Genomic DNA, 25507 nt, shown 5'->3' on the forward strand with positions numbered 1-25507 from the left:
CTGACGGAGCCTCCTCGCCCGATTTCTCAGCAGCTGACTGTGGAAGAGGTGGACGATAAGGTGCGAGGAGTTGACAACAGCCATAAGTGCAGCGATGATCGCAGCGGGCTCCATGCTCGCAGTGCTGTGGCGTCCGCGCTGTAACCAACCAGAGAAGGGCGCGAACAGATTTCCCGCCGGCGCTTTCAGGGAGGGAGGGCGTGATTGATGGTTCAATGACGACAGTTACCCCAAACCACCCTCGACACAGTTTTTTCCCCAACAGGCATTGGGGGCTCTACCCAGCATTCCAATGGGCAGCGGGGACTGCGGGAACTGTGGGATAGCTTCCCACAGTGCAACGCTTCCAAAGTCGATGCTGGCCCCGTTAGTGTGGACTCACAAAGTCGAATTAGTGTCCTTAGTGTGGATACACAAATTCGACTTCATAAGGTCGATTCCACAAATTCGAGTTAAGTAGATTCGAAATAGTCTTGTAGTGTAGACGTACCCTAAGAGTAGCAAACAAATCTTCAGTATGAGGTAGTGGATAATGGTCTGCACATGAAACTGGATCATTGTCACATTGAAATATCCACATATTCATACTGAGCCATCTTTCTTGATCATTGGTACAATAGGTGTAGCTCGCTCACTCTGTGAAACTGGTGACAGGACTCCAGTGTTCCTTACGTGGTCCAAAACACCTTTCTTCAGAAGCTTCAGAACATATGGCATAACTCTGGGCTTGGAATATTGTGGCTGGCTATCAGACTTAAAAGTGAGCTTCACTGACACGTTGCTCATCTGTCCAAGCTCTTATTCAAAAACTTTGGAGTGTCTGTCTAGTATTTCTTGAAGATTTTGAGGTGCTTTGGTGAGCACCTTGATCTCGGTTCAATTCACCTTGAGTGTCTCAAGCCAAGAACTTTTAATCACAAAAAAGGGGAAAACAACAGATTGACTATCTAGTTGAACTTTCACCTGGATTATCCCCTTTGGGGTCAACTTTTCTCCGTTATATGTCTTTCTTCCAGAGGAACTTGTGACACAATGTGGTGATAAATAGATTCCAAAATCAGTGAGATGGTAGCTCTAGTATCAAGCTCCAGTCTGCATCTATCTCACACAACCTACAAGGACTTCTAATTTATTTTGGAGTACAATCTATCAAACCTTAAAAGGTTATCTATCAGATACAGTGCAATATACTGACAAAAAGGAGTTTACAGGTACACAGTAACAATTTTTATGGTTTACACAAAGCACTGTTAAAATTAATGGGAAACTAAAATTGCTCCAAAGCATCTGCAAATAGTCACATGAGCTCATGTCACTTTTGGATGATAGGAGACTATTAATTTTGGTGGTTAAACTGCTTTTGGAGAAGGCAAAAGATGAGTGAAACTTTTATTCAAAGCTTGATCCAAATTCTCCTTCTGCCCTGTCCTCTCAAATGTGATGTTATATGATTAAAATATGAGCATGAAGACCACTGTTGCTACCACTGTTATATAATTGCAACAAATCTTGCACAAAGTATGTCATGTAAGCTGTCTATGAAAATGTTATGATTTGCTGAATATGATTATGCTATTTGCATGCATGTATCATTTTTGTATATGAAGTTATGAATATTGACCATGTACCTGTATTTCAAATGTGTTTGCTCATGTGGTAATACCCACAAGGTATTTAGACTGCACATCTTGAAGGGACTATTCAGGTTAAATGGCCCGTCAAGGAACACTTAACTCACAATGGAGCATGGAAGACATCCATCCACACCTGATGGACTTCCATGTGAACGTTCTAATTAGAGTATGGGTGATGGCCCCTGTTATGACTCAGGGGAGCAGGCAAGAGCATGTGATGAGACCACGTGACACTAAACTCCATCTTGTTACCTGTATTTTTCCACAAGCCATGGGGAGGAGTTTCCCTCCATGTGGCAGGAGCTATAAAAGGCCCTGGAAACATCTCCATTTTGCCTCTTTCCTGCTCAAACCTCTGGACTATGAACTTGTACTAATGGGAACATTCTAACCAAGGGACTGAGGACCTTCCAGTGATTTGGGAACAACCGAAGTTTATTTAATCACTGCTACAAGTCTGATCCAATAACTTTGCAATTAGTGTATGTATTTGATTCCTTTAACCAATTTTAACTCTCACCTTTCTTTCTTTCTTTCTTTCTTTCTTTCTTTCTTTCTTTCTTTCTTTCTTTCTATAATAAACCTTTAGATTTTAGATACTAAAGGATTGGCAACAGTGTGATTATTGGGTAAGATCTGAGTTGTATATTGACTTGGGTGTGTGGCTGGTCCTTTGGAATCAGAAGAACACTTTGTTTGATGAAACTGGTTTTAAATAATCACTCATCATTAAGTTTAGTGTTTTTGATGGTGAAACAAGAACAGGAATACGTAAGGAGACTGCTTCTCTGACTTCTTGTTAGCCAGTGTGGTGAAACAGAAGTTTACTTTTGTTTTTGGTCTGATATATCTTATGCAAGAATAACCACCAGTTTTGGGGTGGTATCTCAGCAGTTTGTCTTGAATCTAGTATTCTCAGTTGTGACCCACTGAGGCATGGTGACACCAAGGCTCACAATTTTTTTCTTAGCTTTCTGTTTTTGAACATTTCCAGATGCTTTCAACTTCCTGATTTTGGCTGCAGTTGGAACTGAAAGGAAGAAAATAAAGAAATACCGCATGAAAAGTTGCCTTATTTAGATATCTATCCTGATTTTACCTCAAAAATTCAGATATTATGCATATAAGCTTTATGGTTCTTATCCACCTTGAATCTCGGAACCAAACCTCTGAAATTTCTGCAGTTCACCCATTACTAATTAAAATAACTACTTGAAACTCTCTGTTGCTAAATCTTCTAAAAGAAATCTGCTCAGTGAAAGGCATGCTCATCACTTTCCTTGCACACAGGTAACTGTATTTATTTTGTCATTATATATTCATGAAGCAATAGAATTTGTTCTGCCAAACTAATTTCCTCAATCAGACAAGAGCAATTCACAAAGAAGGCATATTATAGGCAGCTTAACAGCTGCTGCTCAGTGTGTTATTCCTTGGAGACTTTTTAGTGATATATAGAAATGTCATCTCACTTTGGGCAGCTTTAACAAACTGTTTTGCTAACAACAAAATAAAACCAGCATTATACAACTTCCTTTTCCATTTTGTGTCTGTATGAAAAAGAAATGTATCCTAACAAACCACCTTCTGTGCTTGTGTATGACGTTTTAGCACCTGGATTCCTTTGATTTAGTGTCTCTCTCACACAAACAGCAAAGGACACAGATTTCCAGGCTTCCAAATTTTCACTATGGGTGCGATTTTCAAAAGAACCTCACTAATTTAGGAGCACAAGTCTACTTGAAAACATGCCTTCAAAATTTGCAAGCACATATATTTGCATGCCCAAAACACAAAATAGCCATCATCACATTTAAACTATGAACTTAGTGTGAAGAGCTGTGGGGGTTTGTATTTGGCCACAATTTGAGATTTTTGGAACTTCAGTCCTTAAAAGTTTCTTTATATGCAAACAGGTTTCAGAGTGGGAGCCATGTTAGTCTGTATCAGCAAAAAGAACAAGGAGTATTTGTGGCACATTAGAGACTAACAAATTTATTTGGGCATAAGATTTCATGGGCTAAAACCCACTTCATCAGATGCATGCAGTGGGAAATACAGTAAGAAGATATTTGAAGATATATATACACAAAGAACATGAAAAAATGGGGGTTGCCATACCAACTCTAATGAGACTAATCAATTAAAGTGGGCTATTATCAGCAGGAGAAAAAAAACATTTGTCATGATAATCAGGATGGCCCATTTCATACAGTTGACAAGAAGGTGTGAGTAACAGTAGGGGAAAATTAGCATGGGGAAATAGTTTTTAGTTTGTGTTATGGCCCATCCACTCCCAGTCTTTATTCAAGCCTAATTTAATGGTGTCTTCCTACCGTATTTTCCACTGTATGCATCTGATGAAGTGGGTTTTAGCCCATGAAAGCTTATGCCCAAATAAATGTGTTAGTCTCTAAGGTGCCACAATTACTCCTTGTTCTTTTTATATGAAAAGGTACCCAAATCTTAAGAAATTTAACAGTTCACATGTAGTTGTACTGCAGCTTTGCAATCTTCCCTGAATAGGAGGCAACTCACAGCTTTTCCTTTCCAGAGGCAACCTGGAAAATGAACTGTGACTCAGAGAATAACATCCTTTCCTGCTAGGTCTCTTGATTTCCAGAAGGAGCTGGGAGTAAGTTATTTCATCCATTTTCATGGAGCAGCTTACTTCCCCCATATGCCTGGACAGCTACACTCACCAGAATAGCTCTCACTCTCTCTCAGACACACTCCTTATCTACTTCCCCTTACATAGGAGAGGGAGTATCAAGCGTGTATCTCCTGCTGTCATCCACTTTTTGCAGAGCCACAGTATGGGCAGAACCTAAGAGGGAAATAAGGGGTAATCCAGTTATCATTACTGATGTTGATTTTATATTTAACATTTATCATAGATATTCTGATTACTATGATTATTAGGGCAATATAAGATTAATATATTTTAAGGCCAGAAGGGATTACCGTGATCTCCATCTCACATCTTGCATAACACAGGCCATAAAATTCCTTTGTATTAATTCTTGTTTCAAATCCAACAGCTGTGGTTGAAATAGAGCACACTTCTAGACAAAAACATCTGACCTTGATTTAAAGATTGCCAGTACTGAAGAATACCACCACAATACTTGAGAATTGTTCCAAATGCTGATTAAAAATTTGCACAAAAAATTTGTTTAGCTTCACCTTGCAGCCACTGGAACATCTTATACCTTTGTCTGTTGAAATGAAGAGCCCTCAATGATCAAATGTCTTTTCCCCATGTAGAAACTTCTAGCTAGACTATGATCAAGTCACCGCTTATCCCTTATACATCCAAGCATTGTGTTAGCCCTTTGGGGCACAGTGTAGCACTGGGACCTCATGTTCAGCTGATTATCTGCCATGTTCCTCAAGTTTTTGGAGAGTCACTGCTCCCGAGGATAAAATCTCTGACCTTGCAAGTATTCTATTCTTTGTTCCTAGATGCATATTGTTTGCTTGCATCTCAGTTTATCAAGAGATCCAGATTGCTCTGTGTCAGTGACTCATGCTCTCCATCATTTACCACTCCTCTGCTCTTGGGTCATCTGAAAACTTTATCAGTAATGAGTTTATCTTTTATTCCAGGTCACTGATAAAAAAAATATAATAGCATAGGACCAAGAACTAATCCTTGTGGAATCCCACTGGACAAACATGCACTTGATGATTCCCTGTTTTGAGACCTATGAGTAAGTCAGTTTTTAATCCATTTACCATGTGCCATGTTGATTTTGTACCATTCTAGTTTCTTAATCATAATGTTGTGTGGGACTAAGTCAAAGTATATTACATATTATGCAATATATGATGCAATATATGTTATATTACATAATCAAAACAACCATTTAACAAATCTTAACTCTCCAAAATCCCACAATAATGCACAAACTCTCCCAGTTTACTTACTGGTGGTTTGTTGTGATGTGTATAGAGTGCTGTGGGCTTCTCCTTAGATGGAGGCTACCATGAAATACATATACAGTGGTATTACTAGATGAAAGATTCTCTCTTCCTATAGTTGCACAGGCATATATACTATTTTATTGTATAGTAATACTTTGGTTACCTGTGGCACCTAGAGGACCTCAAAATACCTTACAAATAATAATTGAAGAATATTAGCCTCCTCCTCCTCATTTTACAGATGGGACAACAGAGGCAAACAGAGGTTAGGTGACTTTGTCCAAGGCTGTACAGTAGGGTGGCACAATTCCTCTCTCACATAAGTGTAACTCCCCTAAAGTTAGTGGAGTCACCGAAGTACAAAACCAAGGAAAGTGAGATCTGAAGTGTTTGATTCTACTCATTTATACCAGTGTAACTCCATTAATTTCAGTGGAGTTATTCCTGAGTTACATCCTTTTGTCAGTGCTTAGAGAATCAAGCCCAAAGTCCTTAGCAGCAGGGGCGGCTCGAGAAAATCGGCCCCCCCAGCGCGCGCGAGCGCGCCGCCCTTTCCCCCCCGGGCGGCGGTCCCCGTCTTCCCTCGGTTGAGTTGAGCTCGCCCGCCCGCATGCCAGGGTCCACCCGGCCCGGGACACCTGCCGGGCAGCCATCCAGCCTGTGGAGCTCAACCGAGCCGGGAAGACGGGACCGCGCCCGCGCCAGTCCTGCGTCGGCAGGTCCGGGCCGGCCCGGTGGACCTGCCGCAGGCATGGCGGCGAGGAGCACCGAGCCACCAACCCCCCCGCCCCCCGCCGCCCCGCCCGCGTCTAGCTGGCTGGCTGCCTGCCTGAGCTTAGCAGACCAGGATACAGAGGCCACTTCACTCAGCTACAAGCTTGGTGCGTTAACCACATTAGCCTCCTAATTGGCATTTGTTAAAAAGCACTTGGCTTGTTTATTTGTTTAATCTCAGTTAATTATTTAAGCCCCAACACTGCAATTGCTTAACCACATGAGTAACTGTTCACATGAGTTAAACCCACTGAAATCCATAACACACTTACACAATTGCATCTGGGGGTTCCTTTTTTTAGTTAGCTTTGCTAAATACTAAAATACACGGACTTATTCCCCCCACCCCCCCAGTTCCTTATAAGGCATTGCTAGTCATTTTCCATCACTATTATTTTTGCATTAAAAAATATCAGCTGTTATATGGGTAGCAGAGGTGGGTTTTGAAAGCAAAATGTACTCCAAATGATAACTCTAGGGTACATCACTCTGTACAAAATGATAACCAATCCCATAATGGAGGAGGAGGATTTTCACTAGAAATTATTTGTTTGCAAATGTAAAGGTTACAAATTATCATGTTATTTAATTTGTTGACACTACGACCATAAAGCAACTATCTTTGCTTGCATGTTATTTTCTTTGTTCTCAGAAGAAACACTCCTTGTGGGCAATGACTCCTTTATTTAATACTCTGTGAACCATACTCAGCTCTCGGTTATATTGGTTTTACATGGATATAACGCCAATAGAGTTACTCTTGATTTCCACTTGTGTAAGTTAGAACAGAATTAGGTCTGATATACTCAGCCCCTGGATGCCTTTCATGACCACAATCAAGTCAGGCTAGTATATGTAATCTAAAAGAAAATTGAAAAATAGATTTCTAAAATGAATAGCACACTTTTATTATAGTTATTTTTATTAGAGGGTACAGCTTATGTTATTTTGTTATTTGTTCTGCTCTATAAATAAGATGGTAAATACAATAAGGTTGTGCTGGTCAAGGCAATCAATATAACATTCACTGAGACTGTTTTTCTTATTTTATTTTTCCTATTTTATACACCATATTTTTTTAAAACAAAATAAAAACCAGAGAAATAAACCTTAATCAGATGCTTTTCTACTGTCCCTATTTAAAAAAAAAGAGAATTAGTTCTGATACAGTTCAAAACCTTCAAACTTGTCCACAAAATAATCTTGAACCATTTTTTACCTTTTTGTGTGTGTGTTTGAGTGTCTGCAATAGATATACAGAGGATTTCATTCTCAATACCGTCGCTCAGAGGAGAGGCACCAGCAATGAAAGATTCTTTATATATACCCCAATGTATCTTCTCCTTATTCAGTAGGAACCGGTGCTCAACAGGGTCTCAGGGAACTACGTTCACTTCAGTCCTTGGCCTCTAGCATGAAAATATTAACTGTGATGTGAACATTTCTCTATTGCAACCTATCTGAGACCACCAACTCAAATTACCTGAAGCTGAAAGCATTTATTCTCCGTTAACAATTTTTTTGAACCCACCAGTGACTCTCAAAACTGTAGCTATGACTATAGAAAATACAACCATGAAAAATCTGTCTGTGCCTTCCAGATATTTTTAGGTCTCTCCAGTGGTAGCCATTAACAAAACAGTATTTACCACACCACCATATCAGAGATGCAATGGTATTTCTCCTTACTTAGGTGTCTCAGCCACAATGTGGCGGGGTTTCTATTTATTTATTTTAGTAGATTTCTCATGCTTGAACTGTTTCTCTTCTCATGTTGCTACCAAACTATGTATAAGACAAGAGTATACAGAAGTTATTAAATAGAAATCCAGCCAGAGTTCAGTTAGTATAGCTTAATAGAAATTCCCTTTCTATCAGTAGGACTCAATTGGTAAATTTATTTTGGTGTGTAATAAATGGATGATGGGTATATTGAAAAAGAAGAATTATATAACAACACTTACCCGAATCTCTGATATGGTGATGTGGTAAATAATGCCAGAAAGCAGAGCTACAGGAACAGGGTTAACACCTGTGGTGGGGTCCTAGAGAATAGAGAGAAGCCCTGAGCTATGGTTTGTGAGGACCAGGGATTGAGATAGAAGCTTGTGAGGGGTGGAGCGGTAGTTTAAGTGGGACTTGGACTCCCAGCAGGGAAAAGCTTGGGGAGTCAGTAGCCTAGGAAGGGGGAGGAATTGAAGTTGAGTACCAGTCTCTTGTTTAGAGCTGAACCCAAAAAGGAGACTGAACTGTTGTGTGACTTGGCTGGAGGACTGAGCCACAGCAGACCTATTGAGAGGATCTGGGGAAGGGATCAGCTGAGACTGGTCATAACAGCTTAGAAAGTGGCCACCAAAAGAGTATGACGCAAAGTCCTCCACAACTCTGCATCTGGACAGGAGGGGCACGCTAGACATAAGGATATATGTTTACAGGTAATTAAAGATATGTAGAAGGCACCTATCTCTATAGTTAGACATTTAAATACAAGTGCTTAATTTTCAGTAGTGCTGAATATCCTCAACTTCCACTGAAATTAATGGGAGTTGCAGGTGTTCTGCATCCCTGAAAACTAGACTAAAGTTATTTATGTCCATAACTGTGGAGTTAGCTATCTAACTTTGGGGATCCAAATTTGGAAATTGTGGTCTCTAAGTTTCCCTAAAGAACCAGGCATTTGTAACCTCAAGTGGTTGTCCCAGGTGGACACATAGTTAAGTATTAAAATTAAATCTGGTTTATGTTAGGACATAATTTTTAACATCACTTCCCCAGTGTCCAATTTCTTAGGAATTAATCAACAAAGTGTGTTTTCAAATTTTAATTGCATTTAAAATAAAACAAATAAGCATGTAGTTTCCTACCTTGGTTGAACAAGGCTATTAACACAGAGGTATGCTTCTCATAAATCCTTAGCCATTTTAAATGGCAATTTCTTATACTGTATACACATCACTCAACTCTGATGTTTTCTTCAATAAAATTGTTTTGAAGTGCTGTTTGTCATTCACACACACAATGGATATTGCCACCTCTCCACGTCTTTCTGACACAGAAAGCTTTTGACAAATCCTTCCTGATTGTCACTTTAACCTTTCAACACAAATATTCTGCATCAACCACCACTACATAAACATTTTTAAAATGTATTTCGTTATGAATCATTTGCAAAAAATATAAAGCTCCTTCTTCAGATTATGCTTCTATTGGTATGGCCCTTTTGCTCATTTATTTTCTAGCTTGTTGGAAATAACAGCTGTTGCAAAACAAAGATAAAGACACAAGACATAACCTTCCAGTTTTTGGCAGAACACCACACAATTTACATGAAAATTAGACACATTCTTCAAGAAAGCTTTGAGCTACTAAAGTAACTTCAATACAAACTTATTTATATGAATGCTGGCTTTTAAAAAAATGTATTCAGTTTATTTTCATCTAAAATGTACAAAAAGATGCTTAACTCAGGATCTAAATGCCTTAAGAAAATATTTAAAATGTATTATATTGGCCCTATTCAAAGCCCTTTGAGTTCAGTGGAATGGTTCATCGATTTTGGCGTGCTTTGGAATAGACTCTATAAGAAACTGAAAAAAACAAGTGAAATATAGAAAATAGTAACAGCAGATTTCACAAAGTTTAGCTTTTTCAAAGAGAACATAAACAACATCCCGTAATTCCCTCCCCATAACTTCCTGTACCCCCCACACCTGAGTCCTCCTCAAATACCTGAGCTAATAGATGGAACTTGCAGCATACACTGAAGATAATCAGATTTAGGAAATTTGGAACCAAGGAGGGAGAAGCGTGAATTCCGAAGTCACAGTGTCCTCCTGGAAAAACATTCTGCAGCTCCTTCTGCTAAACCAAGGAAGCTCCAGTCTGAGTACCACCATTGATTTTTGTTGTGGCATGCTCACCTTGGGAGAAATGTGATCTCTCAGGAAGGAAGTCCCAAGTCTGTTTGTGATTTACAAGTCAAAACCAATACCTTAAGCTCCAACTGCACCATGCATTAACTGCCATATACACCATTTACCAAGCAGGATGCCACATACAGAGGTAAATTTCATCTTCTACAGGGATTTCATATATAGTGATATGCAGAGTATATTGCAGTAGTCCAATCTAGAACTCATAAAGGCATGGATAATAATAGCATCTTCCGACTTCTAGAGGAAATGACACAGTGCCTCCTGATCAGGATTAGAGTGAAAAAAGGACATTTTGACCATTCTGGCTCCTGTTTGATCCTCAAAAAAGAGAGGAAATTAAAAAAAAGAGCCCCAGAATTGCACACTTGAGGAACAAATCACTTTGAAAGCTTGGATTGGATGACAATTACTACAAAAGAATTATTATTAGCATTCAGGGCTGCCCAGAGGATTCAGGGGGCCTGGGGCAAAACAATTTGGGGGGCCCCTTCCATAAAAAAAATTGCAATACTATAGAATACTGTATTCTCGTGGGGGCCCCTGTGGGGCTGGGGACAAATTGCCCCACTTGCTCCACCCCCCCAACGGGCGGCCCTGGGAAAAAGAAACCTTCCGCATCTTGGCACAAACCCAGTTTTGAGAAAATTTCTTTACAAGGAATCATTGGTTCTCAGCATCAGCTAGTGCTAAAAGGCACTAAAGCTCATTAAAAGGGTTGGACAAATATTTTCTGTCAAAACTTTTTTTGGATCGAAAACTAGGGGTTTTTAAAAAGCAGAAAAAAATCACGGACAATGTCTGCTTTCCTTCAAAATTTGTTGTGATTTTTTTAATTGAAAAGCTGAAATTAGTCTGCCAAAACCTGAATATGGTTTGAGGTTTCAGAAGTGTGTGGCCAAATACTTGCTGTTTGCTGTGTTTGATTGTTTAAAGAAACAATAACAAAATTCTGCTTAAAAAAAATCCAAAACTTTTGAACTACCTAAACTTGTGATCAAACGCCTGAGCCCATCCGGTCAGAGATTTTTCCAGGTTTCTGATACTCTGCTGTCTTCCTTGACTCATATCTGTATCCATAACTTTGGGTTCATTTAGGTTAGAACATAAGAACGGCCATATTGGGTCAAACAAAAGGTCCATCCAGCCCAGTATCCTGTCTACCGACAATGGACAATGCCAAGTGCCCCAGAGGGAGTAAACCTAACAGATAATTATCAAGTGATCTCTCTCCTGCCATCCATCTCCACCCTCTGACAAACAGAGGTTAGGGACACCATTCCTTACCCATCCTGGCTAATAGCCGTTAATGGACTTAACCTCCATACATTTATCTGTTTCCTAGAGACTGGCTCCATGGGATCCCTCACAAACTGGAGATGGTTGCTGTTGGTTTGTCTTTAGTATAGCTTATGCACATACTCCACGAACTGAGCATTTGAGCTTGTGCCAGAATCTGGGATGAGCCTATGTTGTGAAAACTGAAATGCTCAAAATAGCACATGCATGTGAATGGACACAGGGTGCTAAAATTAAATTAACCCAGGGGTTCTCAACCTGGGGGTCAGGACCCCTCAAGGGATCACGAGGTTATTAGTGGGAGTCGCAAGCTGTCAGCCTCCACCTCAAACCCCACTTTGCCTCCAGCATTTATAATAGTGTTAAATATATAAAAAAGTGTTTTTAATTTATAAGGGTGGGGGGTGCACTCAGAGGTTTGCTATGTGAAAGGCGTCACCCGGACAAAAGTTTGAGAACCACTGAATTAACCCCTCTGAACCCTCAGGGAATGCAGGGGAGGGGGGTCTCCCTTGGTAGGGTTGGGAAGGAGGTAGGTGGTGTAGGATATTGCTCTTCTCATGTGATCCCTCCCCCAGTGGCTAATTTTAAATGAAGCTACCCTCCCCTGACATGAATCTCCCTATGACATTGAAATTAAATATACACTATAATTTGGCATTTGAGAAGTGAAAGGGATGGTAGCCCTAATGGAAAAACTAACAGCTTGGCTCTTCTGTAAGCCTCAAACTACTCAATAAGCTTTAGGGTAGGAAAGGCTGTGCCTCCCAAACAGCCTGGCCTTGCTCCCTATCCGACCCCCACCCACTTCCTGCCCCCTGACAGTCCGCCCCCCTCAGAATCCCTGACCCATCCTCCAGAGACCCCCCCCAACCACCACCCCAGGACCCCACCCTGCTCCCTGTCCCCTGACTGCCCCGACCCCCTATCCACCCCCCCGCTGAGTCCTGACAGACCCCCAGAATGCCCATGATCCACCCCCCCCATTCCATGTCCCCTGACCACCCCCCCACAACCTCTGCCCCCTCCCTGTCCCCTGACTGTCCCCAGGACTCCTTGCCCCTTATCCAACCCCCCGGTCCCGGCCCCTTACCGCCAGCTCCCCCCTCACCCAGAGCCTCAGCGCGTCACATCCAGGAGCATCCTTGAACAGTGCTGCAGCATAACTCCGGCAGGGCCTGAGCTACTCTCCGTTCAGAGCTGCATGGTAAGGGGGCGGGGCTGCTAGCTCCAGGCCGAGTGGAGGGAGCTCAGGCCCTGCTGGAGCTCGCAGCCCCACCCCCTTACTATGCGGCTCTGAGCGGGGAGGAGCTCAGGCCCCACAGGAGCCACGCTGCACCACTGTCCAGGGACGCTCCTGGATGCACTGAGGCTCCGGGAGAGGGGCGGAGGTGGGGTTGGGCCAGGGCCGGGGAGGGAGACTCAGCCATTCTCATGGGTGCCTCTGCAGAGCCCGGGGCCTGGGGCAAATTGCCCCACTTGCCCTGCCCTTCTCCCCCCCCTCGGGTGGCCCTGTTTGCATTAGTAGTATCTTAATGTCTTGGATTTAATTCTCTTCCTTTTTCTACAGCCATTAGGATTAAGGACCCCAAATACTCCCTAACAAGACCCCAAAGGTGACCCTTAAAGGGACACAGCTGTGCTCCCAAAGAAAGGCCTCCAGACTACAAAAGCAATGTCCATCAAGAATACAAAATTCAGAAGATACATACACCGATTTTAAGACCAGAATTGTTACATCCAATATATTAACAAAACTGTTATACCATTCTAAAATGGGAGCAATGCAGGCCCTGAGCATTTTGGCATGTGCCTCACTATTTTTGTGCAAGTACATCAGGATGTAAATATGAGAGGCAAAAAGAATATCCTTCAAAGCCCCGACTGTATCAATAGAGAATGGAATGCTATCATGACTCTGTTGGATTACATATCACTGTACAAAAAGCTTTGTTGTAGCAAGACAGAGAGAAGCTGCTGTGATAAAGTAACATCATAGCTGGGATTAAAGAGGCCCATCATACTGGAGAAGTGGATGGGAATGCTACAGGGGGGGTTAAGATGAGGGACAGGAACAGAAGGCGTATCAGGCACATGGTGCTATCATGACAAATCAAGCAAGTCTCAGAGCCTAAGTATAGAGAAAGTTCCCCTGCAAAGAATTGTGCCCTGCAGCAAAGGAAAATATTAAAATATCCTGGCAGGTCAAAAGGAGATGAAATAAAGGGATAGAAATAAGCTTGCCTGGCTGTCTTAAGTTGCAGACAGTGCTACTATGGAAAGTCAAGAAGTTTGATGGCCTAAAGTATAGAGAAAGTTCCCTGCAAGGTGTTGCACCCTGCAGCAAAAGAAAAATATTAAAATATTTTATCCCTTCTAGGTTAAAAGAAGATAAAATAAGGAGCTAGAAATAAGATTCCATGGCTGAGTTAAGTTAGTAACAAAGTGCTGTCATTAAAAGTAGGTAGTTGGAGGTAAAAGGAAAAGCAGGAGTCAGCAGCTGACAGTAAAGATAGAGGCAAAAAGATCCAGCTGTCTGAAATGTGGCAGGTGATCCAGAAGATGGTAGGCCTTCCTAACACCCAGTCAATACTATCCACAACTTCACTGGGATTAAAATGACCTTTTCCAGCAGAGTCCCATTAATAAATTTCCCTTATTTATGCCCAGTTTCTAGAGAAAATATCTAGGATCCCTATGCTCCTTCTGCAGGATATAACTAATTCCCACTGTCTTCAGTGAGAGTTGCTCTCTAGTTCCTGGAGCAGGAGCACAGGACTCCTGAATATGCCAATGACTTCCCCAAGTTGCACTTATCTTTTGCAGTTCAGTCTTGACTGTTTTCTCATTTTTTTGGGATCTCTTCTCACATGGCCTCCAGTCTTCTCAAGCTCCAAATGGGAAAAATTAAGCTCATACTCTTTTCTCTTGAATTATTTTAATACTAAACCTGTCCCACTTCCTACCCATCCTACCCAAAATGCAAATATGAAATGTCTTCCATATCTTCTTCCATGATGTTTTCTTCCATGTCTTAATCACTCTGATTTTAACTGAGTTACTCATCTACTGGAGCATGAGCATAGGGGACTGGACATAAGTAGGGGCTTTTCAGTTTACCAGCAGAACTCTCCTGAGAAGTGTCACCTGTCACAAGGAGGCTATAGATCTTACTGGCTGAATATTAAGATAACCTACCATCTTTTTTGCATCATCCTGCCAATCCTGGGCTGCTCACAGCCATCTTTCTACCTAGGGTATGTCTTCACTGAAAAAAGTGTGTTCTTAACTTGAGATAGCTACCTTGATTTAAAAGCTAAATTGCTTTGACTTCACTGGTATTTTAACTCAGATTAGCTAACCCAAGTTAAGCACATTTGTTTTTTTGCAGTGAAGGCAACAGTTTAGACATCTCTGGAGGCCTGTCTAAGTTATGGGACGTTTCTGTAACTGTCCTGTTTCATGCTGCAGCCTGATCCTGAGACACCCCTCCCGTCCTGGCACAACCCCTACACCAGGACCTATGTAGAGGTTCTCAGAAGGCATCCTTGTGGTAGTATGCCACAGTGGCGGCACCCAGAACATTTTCCCCTTAGGCACAGCTGGAGATTTTGAGTCCCCTTTTATATTGTTCTGATCCTTTTAACCAGTGTAAAGGGCCTGTTGCTAGGATGAGGAGTTTGCCTGATGTTTTCCCAAAAAGTTTTGCAGTTCATCCCCAGGAGAGGCAGATCAGAATCTAAGTTTAATTTTGCTAGCCATGATCTCCACCCAGAGGAGAGAAAACTGAAACTCTTTCTTAGAGACCATTCTTAAAGAGACAGGGAACTCATGTGTTCCGGGGAGGAATTATGATCTTGGGAAGCCAGTAGGAGAAGTTTCCAGGGTCAGGTCCTGATTGCTGCCTTTAATCAGGCCCCAAGACCACAGATCCCTAGTGAAGACTGAGTGAAAACTCTTTTCCCTTCAGCATGGAGGGACCTCTTGGGAGGATACTGTCATGCAGTTCTGAAGAGATCACAACTGAAGAGATCACAACTGAAGAGACAAATGAAACAGAAACAAAACAAAAAAGGCATACACGCACACTGAAAAATGCAATGAACCATCAAAGTGTTGGTCAGCATATGCCATGCCAGTTCCATTTATATTATGATAGATAGATAGATAGATAGATAGATAGATAGATAGATAGATAGATAGATAGATAGATAGATAGATAAGACAGAGCCCTGTGGTGAGGTGGATATGCAGTGAGGGTAAGTTAATAGGAAAAGGAAAGAAAGGATGAATATTCTATTTATGTTCTCATATTGTACTCATCACTGCTATTCCAGCTCTTCACCACTCAAGGATTCCCCAGTAGCCAACCAAGCCAGTTGTATCCATGACAGCAGTGACCAGTACAACTGAGACACCATGTGAAAGATAATCAGGCCCATATTATTGAACAGTTAAGTAAATACCATTTATTAAATGTATTTATTTTACACAAAACAATGAATGTTGTGGATGCTGTAATTAATTCTGGTCAACTGTTAGTGGCAAACAGAACAGTCAGGATAACACCTTTGCTGATAAGTTATAATTTTATTAATTGATAACCCCCCTACACACTCTCATTTCCAATCCCCAAAAGAAAATTAACAAATGTGTTCTAGAGGCATGGCATAATACAATGAAATTTCCACATTAACGTCATAGAATCTCTTTCTGCTTCTTAATAAATCTGGTCATGTGGTTCAACATCATATTCCAGACAACTGAACCAATATAATTTGATTATCAAGGCATTTGAACCGAAACAGTTAATTAATTTGCAGTATCAATAACCACCATAACTTCCCTCATCATTTGCAACTCTGAAAAACTGCTAGATGTACAATGATTCTGGAAATACCTGTTCAGTGTTGTTATACCCAATTAGCTTTATGTTACCATAGCAAAGCAAGCCAGTTTATGATCATTACATGCAGCAAGTGCCATGAAAAACTCAGTCAGTTTATAGATCCGTCTGGCAATTCTGACAATCAGATAAGTAAGATGAAAAAAATAAGAAATATCTTGCCCAAATAAATGAGATATATATTATTTTTGCAGCTACTATCATCTTTCCTCCCCAAAGACGATTAGCCATCTTAGTACACATATGCAGGCTCTATTCATTTAACATCTTCTCACCTTAAAGTCTAATCAGTTTTGGATTATTATAACCCTTGATGTATTTCAGAACAGTAGATAGAAATCATCCAGAAACGCAATCTGAAAAACATTTTGTCATATTATAATAACAGCTATAATGAATGAAGACAAATGACATGAAAAAGACCAATTCACCACAGGACAGCTCCTGGGGAATATTAGTAATTTGAGGAGAGAGAAAGAATACAAGTGCATTCTTATCTGCCGAACACAATTATGCATTATATTTCCTCGGTATAATTTTCTTTGTCTAAAAGACTGTCTAGAATAGATTATACAGGAATCATGTAAAATAAACAAAGGCATTAGAAAAACAACATAAATGGAGCATTTTGGTGGGGCCTGTATTGTCAGTTATAATGTAACCTGAGAAAAATATTAAAAATGTACATGTGAAAAAGTCACTAAACAAACAAACAAATAAATAATGGACGTTTTAGTTATTTTACTTGCTGAATAAATCAGGCTAGGATTAGAAAAAACAAACGTACTTTAATAATTCCACTTTTAGCATGTGCATTTTTTTTACAATTAAGTAAAAAATTTAGGCACAATTGATGTACCACGATGGGATTATGGCTCAGTGCCCGGGCTATTTTGCCTATGTAGTCACCAACAGCTGCAACTCCACTCCACACAACAGCAGCCTCTGTCACTGCATTAGATGCCAATCCAGCAAAGCACTTGAGCACATGATTAACTTGAAGCATGTGAGCAGTCCCACTGAAGTCAAGTGGAACTGCTCACCTGCATGGAGTTAAGCTGGTGTCTAAGTATTGGGATTTAAGTCTTAACTGGTTCTGAACAATTACTGATTCCAAATGTGCTGATATAAAATGCAGTAATGATACCAAGAACCACTAATGTATATGGCATCTGACTTAGCCAAAGAGAGAAAAATGGGAAAATAGCATTTAGAATATTTTGTGAGTTTTACTAAAAATTGAACCATGTTTGAATGAACCTGAGCCAGCTGGCACTCATGTGATTCAGTGATGGCTGAAGTACAAATATATAGACATAGTTTAGCTGTTTTCACATTTGAGTTCAAATTAATAAAAAAAAATCTGATTTCATGTAAAACCTGAAATGAAAAGGTTTTTGAATTTCATGGTGAATATTTCATGCAACACTAGTTCAATATGGTTTAAAAAATAAATAAAAATATCAGGTAGAGTAGGAAGTGAAAACTTGTGCCAATAAGAAATCAGTATTAATATAAACATATCAGATTACTGGATTAAATTCTAATTCTACTGACGTCAATGAGATCTTTGCCACAAACTTCAAAAGGACCAGGATTTCACCAGAAATTCACACTCACGGTGCAAGCCCCATCATGTCAGTCATTGTATATTAATTTACACCAAGTCTACATTTTGTCCCCCTTTTTTAAATGTTCTTGAGAGCCCAGAAACTGTTAAAGATCACCTGGAAATTTTGCTTGTGTAGGTGAATACATAAACCCTGCCCAAGGGCAGTTTCTATAGTACTAAGGGCTAGATTAAAGATCATAATTTTTAGTTACTCTCTTTAACAAGAAGTAGGACTAAATTGTAAACAAGGAAAGGTCAATCCTCACTTCCCTCTTCATTCCTAACAAGCCAATGCTGATCTGGAAGTGTGGCTTATTAAGGTTATAGTGAACCCATAGAAGGAAACTGAGGATCTGGGAAGGGGAGAAGAAAGGAATCTCCTCCTACCAGGGCCACCCAGAGGACAGGGGGTCTAGGGCAAAGCGGGGGAGCTGCAGCGCTTGTACTGACCCAGTGGCGTTCCAGGTCTTTGGCAGCACTGAAGGGCCCCTCACCGCTGAAATGCCACCAAAGACCTGGGGCGAATGAAGGGCCCCCTGCCGCCGAAGACTGGGACCATCGCCACACCAGGGCTCGCGGGTCATTTTGGTGGCGGGAGGCCCTTCAGTCGCTCCATGTCTTTGGCAGCATTGACGGGCCCCCCCGCCCCCCGCCGCCAAAATGCCGCCGAAGACCCGGACCACCATTAGGTCAGGGATCGCGGGACCCCTGCGGGGCCCGGGGCCTGGGGCAAATTACCATACTTCCCCCCCCCCCCCCCGGGTGGCCCTGCCTCCTACTTCCCCTCCCCCCAGTCCCATGTGGCACACACTCTTTACAATTGAAATTCCTGCACTCAGGAGTCTGCTCCCTTGTTGTGCCTGGCCCTTGAACACTTGGGGCAGGGAGAAATAGGGACATGGCTGCAATCCATTTTGCATCAGCTGTACAATAAGCTAGCCACACAGATGGAGAAGCAGCGCACATCATCCCTAAAGGAAGATGCAGCCTGCACAATACTCCTGCACTTGGCTGTTCAAGGAAGGATTGGACCTTTCTGAGGTTCAAGAGGTCTTAGAGTTCCTCAAAGAGAAGTCTGACTCTGCAATGACCCTGTGCATGGCTGTGTATAAATCATCAAGCTTAGCCAAAATGGATAGTTCCAGAGAAAACAGCAAACTGCCTAGAGGAAGCAGAATATCCTCAGAAAAGAGAATATGCAACTTTGCATCTTAACAAATAATTATGTTCACTGTTGAGTTTCAACTAAAATACTGCTCTATTGACAAATTATATTCAGTCATTGATACAAGGCAGTTTAAATTACATCTGTGAAATAACAATGCAGTGCAACACAAACTCAATATGTAATATGGTGTGTATACTTCCTGAATATATTTTCAGTTTGTCAAAGTTATGCCAGACAGTCTTCTGGAGCATATTCTGCCTGTGGTTTCCTTGAGCCTCTTGAGGAGCTCAATACTTTGGCATAAGTACAGGACATTTCTTTAATTTGTCAAATGAATGGAATTTGATTTCTACATGGTGTGCTAGGAGATCATTTTATAATTTCATGTCTGTCCTCTAGTTGTGTGAAGACACATCTCTTCTGTTTCTTTCCGTATAAGCAACAAGTTCATTTGCAATTAGATGTTTCTGAAATACAATAAAAAGGAGAAGCCACTGGCTATATCAGTTGTTTACTTTTTTGTAGAGCATGTACAAACTCAAACTCCATGTTCAGTACGCAGCCAAATCACCATGCTGTGCACATTGGGAAGGTAGGGTGTCGAGAAACCTAGCCCCATGACTGGAATCATTCCAACCCCCCTGCCCTCCCCTCATAAGTCACCTAGTCATAGACCTTCTGGCCTGTCCCTCTTCTGTATTCATAATCTTTACACCCAGAGTTCTGCTGATCTCAGACATCCCCACAGAGTTGCACTCTGTAGCAGACAGTGGTTGCATACCTAAATGTAGATTCTGCAAATACCACCCCTATTCATCTGCAGATAGCATCATGTTGGTCCCACTGCATCCAGGTTCCTAACCCCTGCAAGAGAAACAAAGGTAGGATTTATTCTGGCTGTATATCCATCCTAGAATATTTTTCCTTTTAAAAAAACTGTTTCAACCCACATTTGCTGGGATGACACTCAATGTGTCAGTGCATTATGATTTGAGTAAAGTGATCTTATTTCTTTCTACCACATTCAAAATTGAATTATTTACAGATGGGTAAAGATCCTTCAGAAACATCTGTCTCTCCCAAGGACACATGTACTTTGCATAAAATGTTTCCTTCATTTGATTTTGTGCTCTGAGAATAATTTGCAGGGATGGGAGGAGGGGATGGATGGGGAGAGAGGGAGAGGGAAAAAACTTTGCTTCTGACTTACAAGCCTACGCTTGGCTGAGTTTTAGGTGATTGCTGAATAATCTCACTGCTATTCTGCCTCAACATTCTGCTATATGAAAACTGATAGCAAGTCCCTATTCTATTCCTCAGTAACGCAAAACATGAGCTAACCTCGAACTCCAAAATTTTCAGAGTCAAATGAAATTAGTTACATTAGATAGGTAGACTCTGGGGCAGCAGTCACATCTCTCTAGGATGGGGCAAGGCGCCAGAAGCTCAGAGACTGAGCCTGCAGCTGTGGAGGAGCCGGCAGGAAATACAACCCCATATGATGTCTCTTGTGATGTCAGGAGTGACATTTCTGAGGGCAGGTCTACACTAAGGGCGGGGGTCGAACTAGGGTACGCAAGTTCAGCTACGTGAATAGAGTAGCTGAACTCGAAGTACCCTAGTTTGAACTACTCACCCGTCCAGACGCCGCGGGATCGAAGTCCGCGGCTCCAAGGTCGACTCCGCCACTGCCGTTTGCAGTGGTGGAGTACCGGAGTCGACCGGAGCGCGCGGGGAGTTCGAACTATCGCGTCTAGATTAGACATGATAGTTCGAACTCTGAGAAGTCGAACTCACCGCGTCGACCCGGCAGGTAAATGTAGACTAGCCCTAAGTATCTAATCTCTTTGGTACTGGGATTTGTGCAGAGGAAAGAGGCAAAGCTTTGGTAGGGAAGTGTGGGAAGGATGAAAGAAGAGAGCCTGGTTAATGAGAGTTAGATCAAGAACTAACAATGGGATCATTTTATATATTTATATATAAAAGAAAATAAATAGCACTAACAAGAGTGGTGCCAGTCACTCACCTGAACACTTTGTATATATGTTGATCCTCTTTGATCTTTTTTACATTAAAGCATGTTGAGGTATGGACTGTGTTTTTCAATGGTCTGAAAAGCACCCCACACTGGAGCTATCTGTAATTTTTTTTCCTTCAGGGAGTGTAACCCAAAGAGGAAAATGAAGAGCCTGAGGGCTGAACCACAACTTCAAAGAGGTATTGGGATGGCATTTGTAAACTGAAAAGTTTCAGGTTAGGAATTTTCTTCTTGTTGTTTTTGGATGTGATCATTCCCCTCTATTTGGCATTGGTGAGGCCTCCTCTGGAGTACTGTGTCCAGTTTTGGGCCTCACACTACAAGAAGAATGTGGAAAAATTGGAAAGAGTCGAGCAGAGGCCAACAAAAATGATTAGGGGGCTGGAGCACATGACTTATGAGGAGAGGCTGAGGGAACTGGGATTATTTAGTCTGAAAAGAGAAGAACGAGGGGGGATTTGATAGCTGCTTTCAACTACCTGAAAGAAGGTTCCAAAGAGGATGGATCTAAACTGTTCTCATAAGAACATAAGAAAGGCCGTACCGGGTCAGACCAAAGGTCCATCTAGCCCAGTATCTGTCTACCGACAGTGGCCAATGCCAGGTGCCCCAGAGGGAGTGAACCTAACAGGCAATGATCAAGTGATCTCTCTCCTGCCATCCATCTCCATCCTCTGACGAACAGAGGCTAGGGACACCATTCTTACCCATCCTGGCTAATAGCCATTTATGGACTTAGCCACCATGAATTTATCCAACCCCCTTTAAACATTGTTATAGTCCTAGCCTTCACAACCTCCTCAGGTAAGAAGTTCCACAAGTTGACTGTGCGCTGCGTGAAGAAGAACTTCCTTTTATTTGTTTTAAACCTGCTGCCTATTAATTTCATGTCTCAGTGGTACCTGATGACAGAACAAGGAGCAATGGTCTCAAGTTGCAGTGTGGGAGTTCTAGGTTGGCTATTAGGCAACACTGTTTCACTAGGAGGGTGGTGAAGCACTGGAATGGATTACCTAGGGTGGTGGTGGAATCTCCTTCCTTAGAGGTTTTTAAGGGCAGGCTTGACAAAGCTCTGGCTGGGATGATTTAGTTGGGGATTGGTCCTGCTTTGAGCAGGGAGTTGAACTAGATGACCTCCCAAGGTCCCTTCCAACCCTGATATTCTATGATTCTATGATTAGGACACTGTCTCTGATCAGTACTATTCACAAATGGAACAGCTCCAGCAGAATGTGCTCCTGAGCCTCTTCTGCCACCTACTGCACTGGTATATTGGTGTGTGCTTTTTTATCAGATACTATAACGCCAAGTAGTAGGAAACCTTATTTTCACATTAAGATGGTACAAAATGGTATGGCTCCCCAGTTACCCAATTTCAGGACAGTGACATGTTGTAATTACAGTAAGGAGATCGAAGAAAGGTGATCTGATTCCAGATCTTATCTATGGTTCATCATGATTTTTCATCTGCTGCTTACCTGAGCATCATGATGATGCTTTCACAGTTCAGTGAATGATGATATGCAAATTGAGGTAATAAAAGTAACTGTAGAAAATTGCTATGGCCTCCTGGCCTATTAAATATAATCTAGAACAAAGTGGGAGATTCTGAGTCAATGTGTGCTGCAAAAAAGAACAAAAGTGTTAACTTAAATGCAGGCTGAAACAAGAAAATAAGGGCTTCTCACAACTTTTTGACTGTGAAACCGGAGTCAGTCAAATGAGATCATTAGAGGTACACTTGTATAAAACATACATGAAGTGAGAGGAAAATAAAGTCTATTGTACAGATGTTTTGCTTCACAGGATTATTTCAATTTAGTAGCATTGTATTCCTGTGTTCCAAAAAAAAAAAAAGCCACACTCTGTTATACAAAGATCTTCTGGCATCCCTCTAACCGATTCATGCTTCAGGCTGGATTTTAATAAGTGGTCAAAGTATACTGGTACAGCTACATATAGACGTTTCTCTTATCGGGTTATCTCGCTACATGAAAATGGCAAGGAGAATGACGGTGATCCTCTTGAAAACCCATATTCCCCTCATCCAAGTAAAGATAATCTGCCTTGAACATCTCTCCAAGTCAACTCAGCATTGGAAGTCTTATCATTCCTCCCATTTCTCCGTACTTTAACTGTATCCTCCATTCTTCTGTTTTGGGGGGGATTGGATCAGACTGTCTTTGAGCCTCACTAATGTCCTTCTTTCATTCGTTGAAACTGTGGCTCTTGAGTGATGTAAGACACTCCTGAGGCCTGGGTTGGAGTTTTGAATTGTGAAAAGTGGGTAAAAGGCAGCAGAAGGTGATGGTCATCTGGAAAAAATGGTATCTAAAAAAATATAAAATAAGCATCAACTGCATTTCAAACAGGCTGGCAGAAATGGAATGTATTTAAACTAAAAAAATTATTTTAAGTTTGTTTCAAGGATCCTAACAAGATCACAAAATTGTTTTAGCAACACAGCAGAGGCCTCTAAAGTGGGAGCAAACATTCAGAAATGGAACCTCTACATGTTAGTTTTAATTGGTTAATTTTGATGGGATGAGGTTACCATCACTTTTGCATATTGGTTTTTGAGGCACATTTGGCACTTTGCTTTAGAAAAGAGCTTATGGAAATAGAGAGAAAGAGGTTCATCAGAATGGCTGGCCACACCTCCACCTTGTAGAGTGTGGGTGCAAAAGAGGTGCTTTACCCATCAGGTTGTTGAGCTCCAAGTAACTTTGTCCAAAAGTACAATGCTCACAATCTGTATAAACAAACAACAACAACAACAAAGGTAGATCAGCTTTGCGTGATTTTTGTTTGTTTTGTTTTTTGCTCACAAGTATGTCTATGGCAAGTGTGTCTCAGGAATATCTGTGCATATCAGGGGTGTCTGTGAAAATGTGAAAGGTTCATGAATTTTAGTCTGTGTGACTTGTCATTTGAAAATCAATATCTAAATTTGCATTATTCACTGTTGCGGCTGTCAAGCAATTAAAATATTAATTGTGATTAATCACACGATTAAAAAAATAATCGAGATTAATCACACTGTTAAACAATAATAGAATACCATTTATTTAAATATTTTTGAACGTTTTCTACATTTTCAAATATCTTGATTTCAATTACAACACAGAATACAAAGTGTACAGTGCTCACTTTATATTTATTTTTATTACAAATATTTGCACTGTAAAAAACAAAAGGAATAGTATTTTTCAATTCATCTAATACCAGTACTATAGTGCAATCTCCTTATCATGAAAGTTGAATTTACAAATGTAGAATTAAGTATAAAAAAATGCATTCAAAAATAACAATGGAAAAATGTAGAGCCTACAAATCCACTCAGTCCTACTTCAGCCAATCATCCAGACAAACAAGTTTGGTTACAATTTGCAGGAGATAATGCTTCCCGCTTCTTGTTTACAATGTCATCTGAAAGTGAGAACAGGCGTTCACATGATACTGTTGTAGCCAGCATCACAAGATATTTACCTGCCAAATTATCTAAAGATTCATTTGTCCCTTCATGCTTCAACCACAATACAAAGCAGTGCGCACCAATGCATGTTCACTTTCATCATCTGAGTCAGATGCCAACAGCAGAAGGTTGATTTTCTTTTTTGGTGGTGTGGGTTCTGTAGGTTCTGCATCAGAGTGTTGCTCTTTTAAGACTTCTGAAAGCATGCTCCATACCTCGTCTCTCTCAGATTTTGGATGGCACTTCAGATTCTTAAACCTTGGGTCGAGTGCTGTAGCTATTTTTAGAAATCTGACATTGGTACCTTCTTTGTGTTTTGTCAATTCTGCTGTGAAAATGTTCATAATACAAACAAATACCGGGTCATTATCAGAGACTGCTATAACATGAAATATATGGCAGAATTCAGATAAAACAGAACAGGAGACACACAATTCTCCCCAATGGAATTCAGTCACAAATGTAATTAATACGTTGTCATCAGCATGGAAGCATGTCCTCTGTAATATTGGCCGAAGCATGAAGGGAAATATGCAAGTTTAACATATCTGTCATGTAAATACCTTGCAACGCTGGCTACAAATGTGCCATGCAAACACCTGTTATCATTTTTAGGTGATATTGTAAATAAGAAGCAGGCAGCAGTATCTCCCATAAATGTAAACAAACTTGTTTGTCTTAGCGATTGGCTGAAAAAGAAGTAGGACTGAGTGAACATATAAGCTCTAAAGATTTACATTGT

General features: G+C 41.0%; 1 long non-coding RNA gene across 1 annotated transcript in view; it reads right to left on the minus strand.

Moving 5' to 3' along the window:
- Positions 1-18936: 18936 nt before the first annotated feature.
- Positions 18937-25507, minus strand: part of LOC120383952 — a 74692-nt gene continuing 68121 nt past the window's right edge. The window contains exons 3-5 of the long non-coding RNA XR_005588567.1: positions 22769-22913; positions 20034-20116; positions 18937-19719 (exon numbers count right to left, since the gene is read on the minus strand). This is a non-coding gene — a long non-coding RNA (uncharacterized LOC120383952). The remainder of the gene's footprint in view (positions 19720-20033; positions 20117-22768; positions 22914-25507) is intronic.

The sequence above is a fragment of the Mauremys reevesii genome, linkage group 1, assembly GCF_016161935.1.
Source record: "Mauremys reevesii isolate NIE-2019 linkage group 1, ASM1616193v1, whole genome shotgun sequence".
Classification (NCBI taxonomy): domain Eukaryota; kingdom Metazoa; phylum Chordata; order Testudines; family Geoemydidae; genus Mauremys; species Mauremys reevesii.